Below are 16101 nucleotides of genomic sequence, written 5' to 3'. Positions count from 1 at the left end.
CCAGTCTTCTGCTGGGACTGGTTGGGGCTGAGGGAGAGAATCTGGAAAAAGACGTGCTGTGGAGGGGAGCAGAGAACAATCACTAATGATTAAATGCAGAGTGGTGCATACAGAGCAAAAAGAGAAAGAAACACACAGTGCTTCATGGGAACCCCCCAGCAGTCTAAGTCTATAGCAGCATAACTAAGGGATGGTTCAGGGTCACCTGATCCAGCCCTAACTATAAGCTTTAGCAAAAAGGAAAGTTTTATGCCTAATCTTAAAAGTAGAGAGGGTGTCTGTCTCCCTGATCCGAATGGGAGCTGGTTCCACAGGAGAGGAGCCTGAAAGCTGAAGGCTCTGCCTCCCATTCTACTCTTAAAAACCCTAGGAACTACAAGTAAGCCTGCAGTCTGAGAGCGAAGCGTTCTATTGGGGTGATATGGTACTATGAGGTCCCTAAGATAAGATGGGACCTGATTATTCAAACCTTATAAGTAAGAAGAAGAATTTTAAATTCTATTCTAGAATTAACAGGAAGCCAATGAAGAGAAGCCAATATGGGTGAAATATGCTCTCTCCTTCTAGTCCCTGTCAGTACTCTAGCTGCAGCATTTTGAATTAACTGAAGGCTTTTCAGGGAACTTTTAGGACAACCTGATAATAATGAATTACAGTAGTCCAGCCTAGAGGAAATAAATGCATGAATTAGTTTTTCAGCATCACTCTGAGACAAGACCTTTCTAATTTTAGAGATACTGCGCAAATGCAAAAAAGCAGTCCTACATACACTCAACAAAAATATAAACGCAACACTTTTGGTTTTGCTCCCATTTTGTATGAGATGAACTCAAAGATCTAAAACTTTTTCCACATACACAATATCATCATTTCCCTCAAATATTGTTCACAAACCAGTCAAAATCTGTGATAGTGAGCACTTCTCCTTTGCTGAGATAATCCATCCCACCTCACAAGTGTGCCATATCAAGATGCTGATTAGACACCATGATTAGTGCACAGGTGTGCCTTAGACTGCCCACAATAAAAGGCCACTCTGAAAGGTGCAGTTTTATCACACAGCACAATGCCACAGATGTCGCAAGATTTGAGGGAGCGTGCAATTGGCATGCTGACAGCAAGAATGTCAACCAGAGCTGTTGCTCGTGTATTGAATGTTCATTTCTCTACCATAAGCCGTCTACAAAGGCGTTTCAGAGAATTTGGCAGTACATCCAACCAGCCTCACAACCGCAGACCACGTGTAACCACACCAGCCCAGGACCTCCACATCCAGCATGTTCACCTCCAAGATCGTCTGAGACCAGCCACTCGGACAGCTGCTGAAACAATCGGTTTGCATAACCAAAGAATTTCTACACAAACTGTCAGAAACCGTCTCAGGGAAGCTCATCTGCATGCTCGTCGTCCTCATCGGGGTCTCGACCTGACTCCAGTTCGTCGTCGTAACCGACTTGAGTGGGCAAATGCTCACATTTGCTGGTGTTTGGCACGTTGGAGAGGTGTTCTCTTCACGGATGATGTGAAGGAGATGTGATGCACTGCATGAGGCAAATGGTGGTCACACCAGATACTGACTGGTATCCCCCCAAATAAAACAAAACTGCACCTTTCAGAGTGGCCTTTTATTGTGGACAGTCTAAGGCACACCTGTGCACTAATCATGGTGTCTAATCAGCATCTTGATATGGCACACCTGTGAGGTGGGATGGATTATCTCAGCAAAGGAGAAGTGCTCACTATCACAGATTTAGACTGGTTTGTGAACAATATTTGAGGGAAATGGTGATATTGTGTATGTGGAAAAAGTTTTAGATCTTTGAGTTCATCTCATACAAAATGGGAGCAAAACCAAAAGTGTTGCGTTTATATTTTTGTTGAGTATATTTGTTTAATATGCGCATTGAATGACATATCCTGATCAAAAATGACTCCAAGATTTCTCACAGTATTACTAGAGGTCAGGGTAATGCCATCCAGAGTAAGGATCTAGTTAGACACCATGTTTCTAAGATTTGTGGGGCCAAGTACAATAACTTCAGTTTTATCTGAGTTTAAAAGCAGGAAATTAGAGGTCATCCATGTCTTTATGTCTGTAAGACAATCCTGCAGTTTAGTTAATTGGTGTGTGTCCTCTGGCTTCATGGATAGATAAAGCTGGGTATCATCTGCGTAACAATGAAAATTTAAGCAATGCTGTCTAATAATACTGCCTAAGGGAAGCATGTATAAAGTGAATAAAAGCACAGAACCTTGTGGAACTCCATAATTAACCTTAGTCTGTGAAGACGATTCCCCATTTACATGAACAAATTGTAATCTATTAGATAAATATGATTCAAACCACTGCAGCGCAGTGCCTTTAATACCTATAGCATGCTCTAATCTCTGTAATAAAATTTTATGGTCAACAGTATCAAAAGCAGCACTGAGGTCTAACAGAACAAGTACAGAGATGAGTCCACTGTCTGAGGCTATAAGATCATTTGTAACCTTCACTAATGCTGTTTCTGTACTATGATGAATTCTAAACCCTGACTGAAACTCTTCAAATAGACCATTCCTCTGCAGATGATCAGTTAGCTGTTTTACAACTACCCTTTTAAGAATTTTTGAGAGAAAAGGAAGGTTGGAGATTGGCCTATAATTAGCTAAGATAGCTGGGTCAAGTGATGGCTTTTTAAGTAATGGTTTAATTACTGCCACCTTAAAAGCCTGTGGTACATAGCCAACTAATAAAGATAGATTGATCGTATTTAAGACCGAAGTATTAATTAATGGTAGGGCTTCCTTGAGCAGCCTGGTAGGAATGGGGTCTAATAGACATGATGGTTTGGAGGAACTAACTAATGAAAATAACTCAGACAGAACAATCGGAGAGAAAGAGTCTAACCAAATACCGGCATCACTGAAAACAGCCAAAGAGAACGATATGTCTTTGGGATGGTTATGAGTAATTTTTTCTCTAATAGTTAAAATTGTATTAGCAAAGAAAGTCATGAAGTCATTACTAGTAAAAGTTAAAGGAATACTCGGCTCAATAGAACTCTGACTCTGTCAGCCTGGCTACAGTGCTGAAAAGAAACCTGGGGTTGTTCTTATTTTCTTCAATTAGTGATGAGTAGTAAGATGTCCTAGCTTTACGGAGGGCTTTTTTATAGAGCAACAGACTCTTTTTCCAGGCTAAGTGAAGAGCTTCTAAATTAGTGAGACGCCATTTCCTCTCCAACTTACGGGTTATCTGCTTTAAGCTGCAAGTTTGTGAGTTATACCATGGAGTCAGACACTTCTGATTTAAGGTTCTGTTTTTCAAAGGAGCTACAGCATCCAAAGTTGTCCTCAAAGAGGATATAAAACTATTGACAAGATAATCTATCTCACTCACAGAGTTTAGGGAGCTACTCTGCCCTGTGTTGGTATATGGCATTGGAGAACATAAAGAAGGAATCATGTCCTTAAACCTAGTTACAGCGCTTTCTGAAAGACTTCTACTGTAATGAAACTTATTCCCCACTGCTGGGTAGTCCATCAGAGTAAATGTAAATGTTATTAAGAAATGCTCAGACAGAAGGGGGTTTTCAGGGAATACTGTTAAGTCTTCAATTTCCATACCATAAGTCAGAACAAGATCTAAGGTATGATTAAAGTGGTGGGTGGACTCATTTACATTTTGAGCAATGCCAATCGAGTCTAACAATAGATTAAATGCAGTGTTGAGGCCGTCATTCTCAGCATCTGTGTGGATGTTAAAATCGCCCACTATAATTATCTTATCTGAGCTAAGCACTAAGTCAGACAAAAGGTCCGAAAATTCACAGAGAAACTCACAGTAACGACCAGGTGGACGATAGATAACAACAAATAAAACTGGTTTTTGGGACTTCCAATTTGGATGGACAAGACTAAGAGTCAAGCTTTCAAATGAATTAAAGCTCTGTCTGGGTTTTTGATTAATTAATAAGCTGGAGTGGAAGATTGCTGCTAATCCTCCGCCTCGGCCCGTGCTACGAGCATTCTACTCAGGGGTGTTGACTCATTTAAACTAACATATTCATCCTGCTGTAACCAGGTTTCTGTAAGGCAGAATAAATCAATATGTTGATCAATTATTATATCATTTACTAACAGGGACTTAGAAGAGAGAGATCTAATGTTTAATAGACCACATTTAACTGTTTTAGTCTGTGGTGGAGTTGAAGGTGCTATATTATTTTTTCTTTTTGAATTTTTATGCTTAAATAGATTTTTGCTGGTTATTGGTGGTCTGGGAGCAGGCACTGTCTCTACGGGGATGGGGTAATGAGGGGATGGCAGGGGGAGAGAAGCTGCAGAGAGTTGTGTAAGACTACAACTCTGCTTCCTGGTCCCAACCCTGGATAGTCACGGTTTGGAGGATTTAAGAAAATTGGCCAGATTTCTAGAAATGAGAGCTGCTCCATCCAAAGTGGGATGGATGCCGTCTCTCCTAACAAGACCAGATTTTCCCCAGAAGCTTTGCCAATTATCTATGAAGCCCACCTCATTTTTTGGACACCACTCAGACAGCCAGCAATTCAGGGAGAACATGCGGCTAAACATGTCACTCCCGGTCCGATTGGGGAGGGGCCCAGAGAAAACTACAGAGTCCGACATTGTTTTTGCAAAGTTACACACCGATTCAATGTTAATTTTAGTGACCTCCGATTGGTGTAACCGGGTGTCATTACTGCTGACGTGAATTACAATCTTACCAAATTTACGCTTAGCCTTAGCCAGCAGTTTCAAATTTCCTTCAATGTCGCCTGCTCTGGCCCCCGGAAGACAACCGACTATGGTTGCTGGTGTCGCTAACTTCACATTTCTCAAAACAGAGTCGCCAATAACCAGAGTTTGATCCTCGGCGGGTGTGTCGCCGAGTGAAGAAAAACGGTTAGAAATGTGAGCGGGTTGGTGGTGTACACGAGGCTTCTGTTTAGGACTACGCTTCCTCCTCACAGTCACCCAGTCGGCCTGCTTTCCCGGCTGCTCGGGATCTGCCGGAGGGGAACTAACGGCGGCTAAGCTACCTTGGTCCGCACCGACTACAGGGGCCTGGCTAGCTGTAGGATTTTCCAAGGTGCGGAGCCGAGTCTCCAATTCGCCCAGCCTGGCCTCCAAAGCTACGAATAAGCTACACTTATTACAAGTACCATTACTGCTAAAGGAGGCCGAGGAATAACTAAACATTTCACACCCAGAGCAGAAAAGTGCGGGAGAGACAGGAGAAGCCGCCATCCTAAACCGGCTAAGAGCTAGTAGCTGCGCTAAGCTAGCGGATTCCTAAAAACACACAAAGTGAATAATGTGTAAATAATTTAGAGGTGATTCAGCAGAGGGAGTGCTTTAGTTAAGGCACGTGAAGATTACACTGTGAAACAAATCGTTATCTAGTTAACTAGATCAATCTAACTGCGCAGATTAAACAGCTAACAGATACAGCAAAACACCGCTGTGCTCCGGAACAGGAAGTGATACAATACCGCAGTGAGAGCCAACCACCAGTAGAGGCAGTCAAGTTATTCATTGGAATTATCCATTTGTTTCTATTAAAATACAAACAAAAATTAAAAACCCTAATTTACTGATCTGTGCAGTACCGTGAGACAGGCAGGATGTACTATCTGGGCGCAGGTGGAACACTCCATCAGTATGAGGGCTGGATCTCCACTCTCCTCCTGATTGGGATCCTTACAGATCTCACACACTGCAGAGAGAGGAAGGCCCGGCTGGAGGAACACAGCAACACTTAGAAAACACACCCACTATATCCTTCTAACAAACACTAAGACTAATCCTTTTTTTTTCACAGAACCAAACAGACATGAATTTAGTTTTATCAAAAACTACCTACTATTTTCTTAAAGAACAAGAGTTGACATTCTCATTAGGAAATGCTTACAGAGAGACACTGCCGCAGCACACAGGTCTGTTTGAGTTTTCCTGGTCCTCCAAACTTCTTCATGTCTCGACAGAAGTTACACTCTCCGCACTCCTGTCTCATACAGGCCTCACAGCGTTTACACCTGAAATCAGGAACAGCATATAATCCCTGTTTCTTTCAGTGACACTAAAACCACTTCAGCACTCCAAATTTAAAGTCAATGTGCTTCACCACGTTTATTACAGACTGAACAGTCACAAATACAGATTAGAGCCTCATTACCTGACCCTGCGCCGCCTCAGCACAGACATGGAGGAAGGGGGCTTCTGTGGTCTTGGGATGATGGGAGTGGAAGCCAATTTAGGACGAGGAGGAGGAGGTGGAGGAGGAGGAGGTGGAGGAGGCTGGTACCAAGATGGCTATTGGAAAAGTAACAAACAGAAATGGTCATGGTGAAAGAAAAATAAATCCAGATAAAACCCAAATCTTTAATGAATTTTTGTTTAGTTAAAGGTTGCAGGGTTTTTGAGTGGTGTCAAGCCTGGGGCTGAAACATTTAGTTATGTTTTAGAAATATGGATATTGTCCTAATGTGTCATTAAAGACACAACATGACTATTGCGAGAAAAAAAACTTTTTTTTTTCCTACTCACCAGTTGTGCGTCAACTCCTCAATTAAATATAATATAGGATTTATGTGTTTTGAACAATAAACTGAAAAACATTTTCATATTCAACTGTGAGTTCTTTGATGTATGTACAGAGGGGGATATAAAAACACACTGATAGGACGGAAAAAAAAAATCATAAAAATACGAGACATAGCTCAACGCCAGGACAGATTCTGGGCTGAATGCCCAGTTCCCATGTGAGATACCGGATAGACATCAAGAATTAGGCCGAAAGGACGATATAAAACTATTAATGTCTTTCTCCCTTCATTCTGTCCTTCTCTCTTAATCCCACCATTACTGGCGGTGATCACTTCACCTCCAACTCCTCTGTCTGTTGGAGAAGGTGAAGAGGATTTAAATATTGAATATAACTTCATGGGCTTCCTTTACTAAGCATATGTTGTGTGCAAACATGAAGGCTGCTGACCCTCTTTGGCCACTTGATGATGGGTTTTCCTGTGTAGGACAGTTTGGGATTGTCACTGGCGTGTTCCTTCAGCAGGGCCTGCAGAGGCAGAACAGGAAGCAGAGGTTATGAGCTTTATGGGTCCAAATTCTACACCACAGGAAAGTCTTGTTTCCAACAAATCCAGCACCGAAAGGGTCATTACAAAGTTTATTCTAAAACCTCTAAAAACTATTTGATTAGTTCAGTGATTCCCAAAACTTTCTTTTGCAGCAAAACAAGTCACCTACCATAACTTATCAGATACACCAGTTTAAATTTTAATATACCTTTAATAATACTGGGCAAAGTGAACAAAGGTCTCTTCCACATTGCATGTTATTGTTGAATGGATGAAAAAAATAGGGGTAAATCTGAGGGGGAATTTAATAGTGTGCCAGGACATCAGTGTAATTATGGCTTTGATGTTTACTAAATGGTAAACATTAGTACATAGTGCTGATGTACTATGTACATTAGTACTTAGTGCTTTACACACATTAAGGAGCTTGCCCAATGGCGCTTGGTGATTTTCCACCCTGGCAGGGATTTGAACTTTAGCCATCACCTCTCCATACTAAATGAACATCATCTTGTACTTCACACTTGTTTCCTGTCTTAACACAGCATTCTGCCGTGAAGCCTTGCAGAAGGCGAGCGATTCTTACAAATGTTTTTGCAACAGTATGGAGCCAATTGTTGATTTGGAACAAGCTTTATGCCGGATGCAGCTTCAGATGTGCACAGAGTGGCCACAGGTGGGCGATAAACCCTAAATCTTTCTTGTGAGGCGGCAGTACTACAGCTGCACTGCTGTATGATCCAGGACCTTGCAGAGGTGTCCATTTAATTAGGCTTTGTGACCTCCCAATGTGGGAACCACTAGATCAGTTTTAACAGAAAAATTCAGTTGTCAACTGGTTTGAGAAATTAAGCAATAACTCCCAGTATTTACTATTTCAAGCATCTCCAATAAGATCTGTGGAATTTTCTTTATTTGACCGTCTCTTCTATCTCGTGACATTCTAGAGACTACCCAACTAACAAACAAACAAACAAACAAAAAAAAGTAGACAAGCTTATTCAGCTAAGAAATGAAATGCTAGTGGCACCTGCTCACAGCCACAGTGCATGTAGAGGTTATTATTTTCAGTCCTGCATGGATTCTTGTGTAAATAAAACTACTGAAGGGTTTTGATCCAATTTGGACAATTTTTTTGGGATGACTGTGGCTGCAAAGAACAAATTGAGAGTAAATTGGTTAAAAGTTAAGGTCATGGGACAAGGTCAAAATCCAGGACAAATCTGTATATAAAGGGGATACTCAGAAGAGGTATTCTGAAGAAATGGTTAAAGATACATTATAGTTACTATTCAACACAAACATTAAACACAGTGAAAACGTGTTCATCAAGGATAAAATGATTAATTTTAAACAGAAGTGATTAAAAGACAAGTCACACAGAATATATTATGGTACGACTGAATCACGCAGAAATTAACTTGTACGGCTCCGTGTCAAACATCTAAATGCAGGTGCTGTACCCCTTCTCATTTAACATTTCTTCAACACAGAGGCAGTTTGTACCTTGATATGCGTTAGGAGTGCAGGAGCGTTGTGTATCCCTGCTGGGACACATTTCTTACTGGAAGGCAGAGACTCCAGTTTGCCCAGCAGATTCCAGAGGCCCTCCATCTCTAAAGGACTCAGGTGAACTTTACCCTCAGGTCGGTCACAGTGGAGCTCTGCATCATCTTCTTCACTATCCTCTTCATCGTTAGCCTGGGAGGCATCTACATTTGACGGCTTTTTCAAACCTGGAATATTGGGACGGTAAGAAAGAAGAGAGTGGAGCGAAACGAATGGACAAGAGCGAGAGCAGAACAAGATGGACAGCCGGTGACTTGACAGTCAACACACCTGATTTAAATCAGGACATTTTAAAGACACCATCAATTAACACTGCTTCCTGTGTGTGTGTTCATACCAATGCCCAGGGAGTGTTTCTGAAACTCTGGTGTGAGATATGAGGCCTTGGTTAAGCTGAAGACGTAACGCTCCAACACGTACCAACACATCTCATAGTAGAAGGGGAATCGAAACTTCACTGGAACCTGCAGGAAGGGGTGAAAAAAAGACAACAAGGTCATCGATTACACAAACACACACAAAAAAGTACTTCCGATTTTTAAGACACTTCCTGTTTTCATTGGCACCAACCCGTGTTCGGTCTTCTATATTACATATGTTCAGTTGCATAGGGATGTTGAAACTGTGAAGGAAGTTTCCTCCAAACACCATGGAGTCCACAGGAGTGTAGACAGCATGAATCCAACCTGACAAAAGGAAAAAACAATCCATAAATATATATACATACATATATATTCCAACTGCATGAAAGACGCGGCAATTAAGATGCACTGTACTTTTAAAGCACCAAAAATATTCAGACAATTAAGTGCTCATCTGTCTCCATTTATTTGCTCAGTTTTCCATTTATAAGCAAGTACATTAAAAAAATGTCTACGGCCAAGTTCAACTGTTTCATATCTATTTGGAATCTGTTCCTGTTAACTGCAAACCTGAGGGAATAATTAACGTGCAGCCCTTCTTCAGCTCAACCCTCTGGCAGTCAGATACACGGTCTCCAAGAAAAATATCTCCTTGTTTTCCAGAGAGCACCCAGTTCTCATACAGCTCCAGGTTCTGAGGGGTTGGAGGGGTCAACCAAAACACCTGAGAAAAGCACACAGAGAGCACATGAATTCTGAGCTTAAACCATGTTTCTCATTCTCAGGCAGGCAAAAATCTGACAGAGGGGTCACCCCTCAACTCACCTTGCTTCCCCTTAATATGTGGTACCAGACTGAGGTACCTCCAAAGTCTATGTGAAAGTCTGTGTAGCAGCCCTCCACACTCATCAGACAGTATCTGCAAACACACAGCAAAGTGTCAACAGAGACGGATGGACGTCAAATGGCTGAACCGGTCTCTGAACAGACATCTTGAAAAATACATCCCCATTAGCAACTGGCCAAATGGAGAAAAGAAAAAAGAACCAAGAAGAGTCTCCATTTTATTTAGTGTGTGTGTATAGATATATACATATATCTAATATATAAAGCTGACTGTGTGTGCTTATGTGTTCACTATGCACAGCCACAGTAATTAAACAATCCACACCAAACTTGTTATGGTAACTGGAGGCACCAAGGGGGAGATCAATGGGGCCCTTAGATTGAAAGCGTACGTGCGCGAACACACACACACACGGTCAGCCTTATATATTAGATCATGACCCGCTCAATGGAGCCCTTATTTTCACAGTTCACGTGGTACTCAGGTCAGGTAGCAAACATCACACTTTACTTACTACATAGTAGCGGCTGGCTAGGGTGGACTTTAATTACAATCCGAACAACCAGCATGCGCGATGAGCCAGTTACAGTGCACGTTTCATCAATTAACGTACATGCAGGTGTACACCTGCTGTGTACGGCATAGCAGTGATATGACATGCTATCACCTTTTTATCATCATCATTCACTTGAGTCTCATGAATGTCACAAATTGCTCCATGAAAGTTAATAATGACAACATACACAGAATGCAATGCAACTTACTACACCTTAACTAAAATGACATAAAATATACAATGACATGGCTAAACTTCATCTCTATTACCCATGCGTAGAACGGGTAACTCAGGTGGTATATATGTATTATATGGCTATAATGGTACACGCGCTCTGACTGGCTGATTTCTGGTCTGATAAGGGAAAATAGACTGCTACCTTGACAATTGGTCTGGATCACGTATTACATTTGCAAAATTCAAATTCCAAATTCAATTTCAGAATTTGCGACTTTGTTTACATTTTTCACGGTGCAAAATAAAACAAAACTAGAAGCGAACAAAGAAATTTTGACCGATGAAGAGGACCATTCTCAGAGTGAATTTTATTACACTGACAAGTTTGAATTGGAGGAATTAACAGCAAATGAGCTCGAAGTGGACATGCAAAATGAAGATAAACAAGATGAAAACACAGGCAATTAACTATCAGGTGTTCTCAGCCAATCAACAGCTGGAAAACACCAATTAAAAAAAAAAAAAAAATCAGGTGTGACTTGAGAAAATAGATGTGGAAAAAACGCAGGGCAGGTGCTCTCCAGGAACAGGGTTGATGACCCCTCTCCCGTGCCAGAGTGTTGTCATTTATGTTATTGTTTCTATTCTTCTAATCTTTATTTTCTACCTCTGCCAACGAAGTTGGGCTGAGGTTATGATTCTGTCCCTGTTTGTCTGTTTGTTTGTCAACAGCCTGGAGCCAACAATATTTCATATATCATCATTATTATTATTACTTTTTACAGATGATTCAAAGCCTGATAGCAAGAACTGATTCAATTTTTGAGGTCACATTTCAAAGTCAGGAAAAAGCTTGGAAAACTGAAAAAATCCCTATACTTTAACATTGAAGGAATTTTTAAAATTCATAACTGTTAAAAAAGATCAAATTTCTCTCATATTTGAGAGCATTATGTAGGATGGTAGGCTTTATCGACTGACAGTTTGATTCACATCTGATACAGATTACAGATTTTATGGCCATTTATATTTAACATTGAAAACCCCCATCTAATGAATGTTTTACATTATATCTTAATCAAACATGCCCCAATCACTCTCATATTTGAAAGTGAGGTGCAGACTGGCACTCTGTGTATATTTGATTGTAACACTGAAAAGCTCTTTTGATCTATATTTTGTATTATATCTTATCTTAGGAAAAGCCACTTCTAACAGGACTTTGACCTTGAAATTTTTTTCCAAGGTAAAAATTTTTCAGAATTGGAAACTAGTGTTGGTGGAGGTTTGCGCTCTACGAGCACGCTGCTCTAGTATTACTTTATTTTTCCTGGGTATTGATATTGAGTTTGAATTCTCGTTTTTGGCACTTTAACATTTCCCATAATCTCCCTGGTGGCCCCCTGCACTTCCCAGAATGCACAGCTGCGCCAACAGAGTTCCGCTATCTCACAGCCCATATAAACAATGGCAAAGCGAGGATGTAGATGGCACTGATCCAGCGAGTTCACAGGAAATTATGATTGACATGTTCTCCCAAGTTGAGAGGGTTATCTAGAAGAGGTGTAGCACCTGTGATGGACCTCTGCTGTTCCCCGATGTTGTCTTATTGTCCATACTTTACATCACGAGGTTTGTTTACACTGTGAGTTCTGAGCTCCTGACACAGGAACTCTGCTGAAACCGACCTCTCACGTAAGTCACGGACTGCGAGACGGCGCAAGATTCGAAACAGCGAATGGTAACAACGCTATGCAATTCATGTGCAATAGTCATAAAAGTACCCAAAAACCAAGACTGCCCAGTGCCCACACAGTGCAAGACCTGAACCAAACACCATAGTGCTGCATCAACAAGCAAACTTAAAAACAAAGAAAACAAACCCTTACTTCTGAACTTTGGGGATACTGCATGTCATTTATAGAGTTAGTTGAATCCGTCTGTCTCTCCTTCAGGTGACGAGGCCACATGTTGTCCACCCAGTCAATGAGATCCACCTACAAATTAAGAAAATTAAAAGTGGTCTGAACTTTTATTTGGAAATACACTGACTGGGCACCGTTAGGTGGAAGGATGTAACTAATGAAGACTTTACAGAAGTTAATAACGCTCTAACATCTGTTTCTCAGAGTCTACATTAACACAACAGTCGTATCATTGCTTGTTTACGTCACACATGGCTTCAGGGGGTGTGTACATACTGTTGTAGGCCTCTTGACCAGGTTCTCCAGCTTGGTGTGACTAAACTCCAGGCTGATTACATTATAGAGCTTCTCTCTGTGACAGGGAGGTGTCTCATAGTAACGTGTCCACTGGGCCATGGACATCTCTGTCCCTTTCTGAGTGCTCACGTCCATCACGTCTATCATCCGTCTGCTGCCTGAGCGGTTGGTGTGTTAGAGAGGGCAGGCATTACTCAGAGCAAACAAAGACACCAAACACAAGCAGCTAATATCAACAGTGGAGCTGTAACCATCACAGGCAGAATTTGAGCACAAACTCATGCAGAAAGAGACCAGGTTAAGTATCTACATTATTCGGGGGGGGCATGTTGTGAGAACAGAATAAATCCAATCAGATTGGTACCCTTACTTTTACTTAGAAGTGACAGGTTTTAATGGTGAAAGATCAATTTTGCACACATAACATGCAAAAAGACACAATTCTGGAATTGCATTGACAGTCTGATTAGCACCTACTGTAACCACTGTTATTCACTCATGGAATTAATGAAAGCATTCGAAAGTCAACACTGTGATGCACTGATTCCAACAATGTTAACAGTAAGATAAAATCTCTTCACTTATACACTGTTGTACACTCTTACACATGCAGGGAGTGTGAGAGTTCTTTTTGTGTTACAGTCAGAGTGTGTGATTAGTGTTTGAAATGTGATCTGTGGACAACTCCAGGTTAACATGTGCAGCCTTACCAACAAACGCCTTGACATCATTGACGCTAAAGTCAGGCTCAGGCATTCTATGAAAGAAATGAAACAGACAAAAGGTCACCTCCCAAATACAGGGAACAGTTACATTTCCATTTCAGGTATAACATGATAAATAATAGTTACTGTCTTTTCACTGCATTTGCTCTGGGTTGCCACAGCAAAGCTACGTGCTGATTTAACTCAGGTTTTAAAGTGGATACCCATCCTGGCTCAACTCCACAAGGACAAGGAGAATGGGACACAGGTGGGCTTCAAATCCCAGACTGTCTTGCTGTGATAAAAGAATGCTAAGGGATTCTGGGATTGCGCGCGCGCACACACACACACACACACACAAAAGAGACTGCAAAACAGAAGAAAGAGAAATGAAGAGGATATGTACTTAATTCCCAATCCATCTGGCTTGGCGAAAACGATCGGGTCCTTAAGTCCTCCTCTCTGGACATATTCATATGAAAAGTCTAAAACACAAAAGACAGACACCTATGAGTCGACCCGAAAATAAATAAATATCATGTGGACCCCATTTTATGTTGTGATCACAAAGCCAGAAGCCGGGGGGGGGGGGGTGTCTCATCTGAAGTCTTTGTGGGAAAGGGTGGAGGGAACCCCAAAAACCTCTTGTATTTCTTGCATTTTTGAACATTCTTAATTCTTTATACTTACAATGATCTTAAGATATTGAATGTGGAAAAAGTGTTCCTATTTAAAATGAATCTGGCAAATGTCTTGGAGATGGGCATGTAAAAACAAACAACTCACATTTTTTTTAAAACAGCCATTTGAATAGAATTTTCACATGTTAATTTGATAATAATTCACTTATCTGATATGTTCACTTCATTCATATTTTATATATATATATATACACTCAACAAAAATATAAACGCAACACTTTTGGTTTTGCTCCCATTTTGTATGAGATGAACTCAAAGATCCAAAACTTTTTCCACATACACAATATCACCATTTCCCTCCAATATTGTTCACAAACCAGTCTAAATCTGTGATAGTGAGCACTTCTCCTTTGCTGAGGTAATCCATCCCACCTCACAGGTGTGCCATATCAAGATGCTGATTAGACACCATGATTAGTGCACAGGTGTGCCTTAGACTGCCCACAATGAAAGGCCACTCTGAAAGGTGCAGTTCTGTTTTATTGGTGGGGGATACCAGTCAGTATCTGGTGTGACCACCATTTGCCTCATGCAGTGCAACACATCTCCTTCGCATAGAGTTGATCAGGTTGTCAATTGTGGCCTGTGGAATGTTGGTCCACTCCTCTTCAATGGCTGTGCAAAGTTGCTGGATATTGGCAGGAACTGGTACACGCTGTCGTATACGCCGGTACAGAGCATCCAAAACATGCTCAATGGGTGACATGTCCGGTGAGTATGCCGGCCATGCAAGAACTGGGACATTTTCAGCTTCCAAGAATTGTGTACAGATCCTTGCAACATGGGGCCGTGCATTATCCTGCTGCAACATGAGGTGATGTTCTTGGATGTATGGCACAACAATGGGCCTCAGGATCTCGTCACGGTATCTCTGTGCATTCAAAATGCCATCAATAAAATGCACCCGTGTTCTTCGTCCATAACAGACACCTGCCTATACCATAACCCCACCGCCACCATGGGCCACTCGATCCACAACACTGACATCAGAAAAACCGCTCACCCACACGATGCCAAACACGCTGTCTGCCATCTGCCCTGAACAGTGTGAACCGGGATTCATCCGTGAAGAGAACACCTCTCCAACGTGCCAAAGGCCAGCGAATGTGAGCATTTGCCCACTCAAGTCAGTTACAACGACGAACTGGAGTCAGGTCGAGACCCCGATGAGGACGACGAGCATGCAGATGAGCTTCCCTGAGACGGTTTCTGACAGTTTGTGCAGAAATTCTTTGATTATGCAAACCGATTGTTTCAGCAGCTGTCCGAGTGGCTGGTCTCAGACGATCTTGAAGGTGAACATGCTGGATGTGGAGGTCCTGGGCTGGTGTGGTTACACGTGGTCTGCGGTTGTGAGGCTGGTTGGATGTACTGCCAAATTCTCTGAAACGCCTTTGGAGACGGCTTATGGTACAGAAATGAACATTCAATACACGAGCAACAGCTCTGGTTGACATTCCTGCTGTCAGCATGCCAATTGCACGCTCCCTCAAATCTTGCGACATCTGTGGCATTGTGCTGTGTGATAAAACTGCACCTTTCAGAGTGGCCTTTTATTGTGGGCAGTCTAAGGCACACCTGTGCACTAATCATGGTGTCTAATCAGCATCTTGATATGGCACACCTATATATATATATATATATATGCTGGAGCTAAATGATTAGAACTATGTTACTATATTATGCAAATAATATTAATGTTTATGAGTGCAATGGTAAGAATATTTCATGTGGTGAACGATGGAACATTTAATCTTTCACCGAAAATGAATAAAATGAACATAAAATGAACAAATGTTAATCATAATTTCATTTCAATGATAAGTTTCATTGATGCCCGGCAAACAATATAAACTGCATTAT

The 16101-nt window shown here is 41.5% G+C and overlaps 1 pseudogene; it reads right to left on the bottom strand.

Moving 5' to 3' along the window:
* The window catches only part of LOC117526633, a 37655-nt pseudogene that overhangs the window by 16513 nt on the left and 5041 nt on the right, over positions 1–16101 (bottom strand).

Source organism: Thalassophryne amazonica, chromosome 15, assembly GCF_902500255.1.
Source record: "Thalassophryne amazonica chromosome 15, fThaAma1.1, whole genome shotgun sequence".
Classification (NCBI taxonomy): Eukaryota; Metazoa; Chordata; class Actinopteri; order Batrachoidiformes; family Batrachoididae; genus Thalassophryne; species Thalassophryne amazonica.
Note: the sequence above shows the minus strand (reverse complement) of the source record. Positions and strands in the feature narration are given on the sequence as shown.